Below are 6,000 nucleotides of genomic sequence, written 5' to 3' on the forward strand. Positions count from 1 at the left end.
TATTTTTTCAGGATAAACTTTTACTGAACGGGATCGATTTGAGGATTGAAATGGTTCGCTGCAAAGCTGAATTCTGTTTGATGAAGGAAGGAAATGCAAATTTCAATCTGAAAATACTCAACGCTTCTCTTTTTGTGAAGAAAGTAACCGTCTCACCGTCTGTAAAAATCGGTCACGGACAAGCACTTCTCAGCGCCACAGCCAAGTACCCGATCGAAAGAGTCTGTTTGAAGACCTTCAGTCTAGCTGCAGGGAGCCGCATTTGTTCACAAGAGAACCTTTTCCTCGGTCCCTTACCTAAAACCATTATCTTTGGGATGGTAGACAACGATGCATTCAGCGGGTCGTACAATAAAAACCCTTTTAATTTTAAACATTACGACGCAGAGTTTATCGCTCTCTATGTAGACGGTACTCAATATCCTGCGAAACCTTTTCAGCCTGTTTTTCAGTCCGGTAACGCCGTCCGTGAATTCCCTTCTTTAATTTTACCATCAGGAAAGCAGCTGAAAGATCAGGCTTTGTCAATAAACATAGAAGAGTACCTGAACGGATATACTTCATTCTCATTCAACCGGAATCCTGACGACGATTGTGGGCAACATTTGTCATTAATAAAGTCGGGACATATGCGATTGGAACTCAGATTTCGACAACCGCTTCCGAGCACAGTGAATCTAACCGTGTACGCCAGTTTTGACAGCATTCTAGAAATAAACAATCGAAGAAACGTGCTCATCGATTACCAGTAACTCATGGATACCAGAGAACTAGCGTTATGCCTTAATGACGAAAACACAGGAGAATTTTTTGACTCGTACGGAAACCCTCCAGACTACGAACTCTTTCCTCGATCGATTCATTATTTTTTGACAAAGATCTGTTGCAAAATAAAATATAAATCTGTACAAGTTCAAAACTTTACATCGGTTTGCTGCGGGCAACACTGCGTGTTTTTTCTGTGTCACAAAGCTAAAGGTTATTCATTTAACCGTATTATGTCTATGTATAGCAATGACTTAGACAGAAATGATAATGGTGTCGTGTCTTTTGTTAAAAAATGTACCCTAGAGTACATAAAAAGCATTCATTTACTTGTGTACAATGTGCTAACTGTCTAGATATGTTTCATTTACATGTGTAGTGGAATGTTAAATGACGACGCTTCACAAGAAAAATGTTAAACAAAAGTTATTTTATTGAAATAAAGGGTAACATATCATAACATTCTTTGTCCCTCGTCCTTTTCAAAAACCAAACCAGTCAGAACGGTTAAAAACGGGGGATTTGAAAACTGGCTCAGAATCGTAGTCTTTGCTTTTAGGTGGGGAAACAAGATGAGAGATATCTTTAGATCTTTTTATGTCAGATATTTTGCGTCGAACACCGCCATTGGGTATTGCTGAAAAGGGTATATTTAGGTTGCCTACTGTCTGTAAGAACTCTTTCCAACCTAAAGGCCTCCGATTGTCGGATACTCGATGAGGGGCCGTGAGATTTTTGAGCAAATCCACCATGTGAGATCCTTTGATAGTGTTTCCTTTAAAAATAAATTCACCGCTATCGTTCCACGCAGCCCCGGCTTTTAAAAGTTTTTCCATAACGTACGAAGCGTTTCTTTTGTTTCTATCAGAAATGTTAGCGAGGACCTCTTGCACGATCTCGTCTTTGGGGGGTTCGGTCACCGCTGCTTCCGTTTTGCTTTCCGATATTTTAGGTAGAGACAGGGTCAATTGAGCGGTTTCCTGCTCCCCTACTTTAACCAAGTTTAAAAAATTTTGCAGCACAGACGTGTAGAGTTTCGCCTTATCGTATTCGTTCAGATCAGTCCTCGATAAAATACCCCGTATTGCATCGTCCAAGTTGTTTTCAACAGTCTTTCTTATGGTTTCCTTCTCCGCGGTGATGTTTCTAAGTTTATCGATCTGATGTTGAGGGACTAAATACATTTTCTCAGCAGTCTCCATGTTAATTGTTGCGGGACGCGATTAAGCTGCTTATAAAAGGAATGGCTACACTGAGCAAAGGCAGAAGAAATCCTCCGGATTGATTAATAACTTTCCTTTTTCTTTCAACGGACGCTCTTTTATCAGCAAATAGTTTGATCCATTTTTTTTGTTTTTTTAAAACCCGATACTGTTTTGTCGTCAGTGGTATGTTTCCCCTGAGCACGTTTAAAGCTAGTTCACATATGCTCAGGATGAGATCTGTGGGCGCATCGCGTAATATATCCTTTCTCCTTCGGGATGGAGACCTGTGTAATGAATTCAGTAGCGGGAGTGTTTTTTTCAACCGCTCAGACATTTGTTGTCGATACTTTAAAGTTTTTTCTTCTTCTTCGGAACATACACAACCGGTTTCTCCCTCGGAAACAACCCTGAATGGAGACGAAGTTCTTCTGGCGTTTGTGCTTTCAGGTCAACAAATAAATACCCGTAAGGTCTAGAGACGGCATCGAGAAAGCATTCTAAAAAATACTTGCTGTTACCCGGATACATTTGACGAGCCAGTATGCTGATCTGTAATTTATCTCTAGGGTTTTTAAAAAGAACCATGTAGTTTGTGTTCAGGTTGATTGTTCTACTGGTCTTGCCTTGAAAAAACAAGTTTTGAACGAGGTAGATGACGCTCAGATTTCTGTGGTGTGTGTATTTTGTAAAAGCCTTTTCTACTTCGTCATTTTTACTGGCGGATTTCATCAAGTCATCGATTACCAACAAGTTTTTTTTATTTGGAGGAAATAGTTCATCATCACACAAAGAATCAGGGATTCCTTGAAGAAAAATTATTTTTATTCTGGTCAATAATTCATCGTACAGAGGCTGCCAACACGTATAACACCAGACAATGTTTTCCGGAACAACCGACATTACCTCTTTACAGTTTTCCAACAACATTTTGATAAAAAAAGATTTTCCGCAATTACTCGGTCCACATACGATACGTGAAAAGGGAAGTTGCATCCTAGCGTCAAAAGCAGTCACGTTCATATTTTCCTCCAAAACACATCAACAGAAACTATATACACATATATACAAGAATAGTCTTAATATCCGTAAGGGAGAGTTGTTAAATCAGATAATAAAACACGCTTATCGTACACAACCCTGAACCTTTTCAACTGTGATTTGTTCCTCAAATGAAACCCCTTTTTATCTCTCACGATTTGGTTATGCGTGGTTACGAGATGACCTGTATGATCCGGATTTTTCACTCGCTCGTCCACCAGTTCTGTTAGTGATTTAAAACCGACAATTTCAGAATTGATACAATTTAAAGTAATGCCTTTAGCTTTCATGGTTGTTTTTCCTTTCATGGTTTTGTAACCGTAGGTTTTAGGACCTGCGCTTACAAATTCCACGATTTGATCGCCATCATCGAGTTCGCTGGTAAGACCACCCAAGTAATCGCTTAAGGGCGGCATCCAGTCACCTTCCTTACTTTTAAAAATGACGCTATCGGTGTCTGTGTACAAACAACGCTGATCCAATCGATCCATCAAATTGTACAGCTCAAGCCTAGCGTACGCTGTAGTGAAAATGCCGATGAATACATTAGCGTTTAGCGGTTTAATCAATCTCTCGTCTGCGTAACGCCACTGTACCATCGCCACCTCCTCATTCAAAAAAGAGAACTGACTCACATTATAAATATCGGAGAACATGAACTGCAAAAACTCAGCAGGATCGCAAATTAAGGTCGTGTTTGATCTGTCTGGTCTTTGACACATCTTACCCCACAACGAGTTTAGTGCGAGTTTAGCCACGGATCTTTTGGCAGGATTAACAGTGATAAATTTCAGATCCAACGTAATCCCTTCGTTCTCCTTATATTTGCGAATGTACTCACGTTTAGATGATTCATCATCGACCCAGGACGGATAACCTGAACTTTCCTGTTTGGTCTTGAGGAACATTTTAATATATCTCGTAAAAAGCTTATCAGACCTTTTAGGAACGTGCCACACTTCAAACACTTTTAGAATTTTGTAACCTTTTTCGACGGCTTTCTCAATTTCGATAGATGCCCATGTTCCGGTAAGAGCTCTCTCCTGATCCGTATGATCGCATTGTTTTAAGTGATGTTCGGCACACGTTCTACATAGAGGAAAGAGGAGTTTGCTTTTTACACGAAATGGTAGAACAGGTGCCCACAGACCTCTAGGTGGTAATACCTTTGCTCTAATGATACCAAAGTAATATTTCAGAGGTTGAAAGTCACGATAAATGATGATAGGGTGATCGATCGGGTATGTCTTTGTCTTATTCACAAATGGGTAAAGAGAGGTAAAGTCGAAATAATCGATTCTCTCACCGGGTTGAGCTACATAATGCAAGTTTAACGCGTTTGTTTGACCGCCGTAAAGAGCATCTCGAGGGTTTAAACGCTCAGGAAAGTCAAAGTCTTTTAGAAAGTTTAGCACGCGGTTGTCATTTTTTTCTTCATTTCATTCCACTCGTGTTCCCACATCAGAGTGACTTGCAAATTGAGAGTGTCTTGCAAATTCTTAATTCTCTCCATCGATTTTTGACGGATATCTCCGAAGGTTGCGTTTGATTTGGTAAGAGGATGCGGGGTCATTGAGGGAAAACACTTTTCACAGCCGTGATAAAAACACCCAAGAAACTCAAAAACCTTACGGTTTTCCCCTTCCTCACAGTAACCATCTACGTAATAGTTACCGAACCTGACTTCACCTTCGTTCAACGCGTGGCGAATGGGTAGGTTTTGCGTTTTTGAAACATATTCGAGCCATTGTATGGAAGGTGTTGAGAAAGATTTCTGAGTGGTGATGTAATTATCAAGCGGCTAAAGCGTCTTTATAGCTAAAGTGTCTTTACGCAGGAAGTTGGTTCTAAAGATTTTCATGCACACAGATGCGATCGTTATGCATTTAAAAGGATCGACCTTTGTACCATCCAGAATTTCTTGTCTGAAAGCTATACACCCCTTTCTCAAAATTTCTACATCGTTCACACAGTATTCCGCCATCTCTTTCTTGAAATCAAAGACTTTGTCAGAAACCGTTCTGTACCACTTAAAGAAATCTTCTCTATCCTTAGGCATCATGCCATCTACACCGTAAAACTTAGGGTCAGGATACGGCCCTACGTAATCCTGATGTTCTACGGTGTTCCAGAAATGGGGAAAATAGCCTTTCTTGCTTTCCGAAAAACCCATGGCTTTTGGGATGCTACTCAATTTCATGGGTAAGAACGATAGAATATCAATGTAGGACTGACGAAACGCGGTATCGATGAAGCACAAAATTTTACCGCCTTGCGCTATGATTTCGGGCGTGATTCCTTCTTTCACTAAATGGTTTAACAAAAGGTATGAATCGAACCCTCTAGCGTTATGGGCGATAAACTTGTATCCGTGGTATGCATTACACCGAAACTTTTTAAAGAAGGCACTGACACAATCATCCCCTTCAGCTACCCACTCCTCTCCCTTAAAATCAATACAGCATATGAAATTAGCTACATGTGTTCCTGTTTCCTGCCTAGTCTCGAAATCGTAAAACACATAATCCGTATTATCGCTTTCTTTCCTGGCCCTCTGTATAAAACATCTATGCTCGATATCCTCATCGAGTTTTTGGCCACGGAGTATGCATTTCGAATGGGCACATACGTGATTCTCACGATTAGAAGGTTTATCCCTTATCACACGTTTACATTTACCGCAGTAGAATCCTGTTTCACACATAGAATATTCGCCTTTGTGCGATTGAATCTTTGCTTTATGCCTCTCGAAACAGTATTGGGAGCTACACAGTCTCTGACACTCTGGACATTTAATAACATTCTTAGGGTGTTTGTAACAATCGGGGTCGTGACAAACGTTGCAGCTATAAGCACATTTATGTTTCCATAAAACGTCAAACCCCGAATGGCAGAAATGACAAACATGACTCGTTCCTAAAAGTCCGGTGATACTTTTAACCCCATAATAGTGGTTGTCATGTAAAAACAAGTAAATGGTTTTTTCGTGGGG

Source organism: Ictalurus punctatus, chromosome 14 (genome assembly GCF_001660625.3).
Source record: "Ictalurus punctatus breed USDA103 chromosome 14, Coco_2.0, whole genome shotgun sequence".
Lineage (NCBI taxonomy): Eukaryota > Metazoa > Chordata > Actinopteri > Siluriformes > Ictaluridae > Ictalurus > Ictalurus punctatus.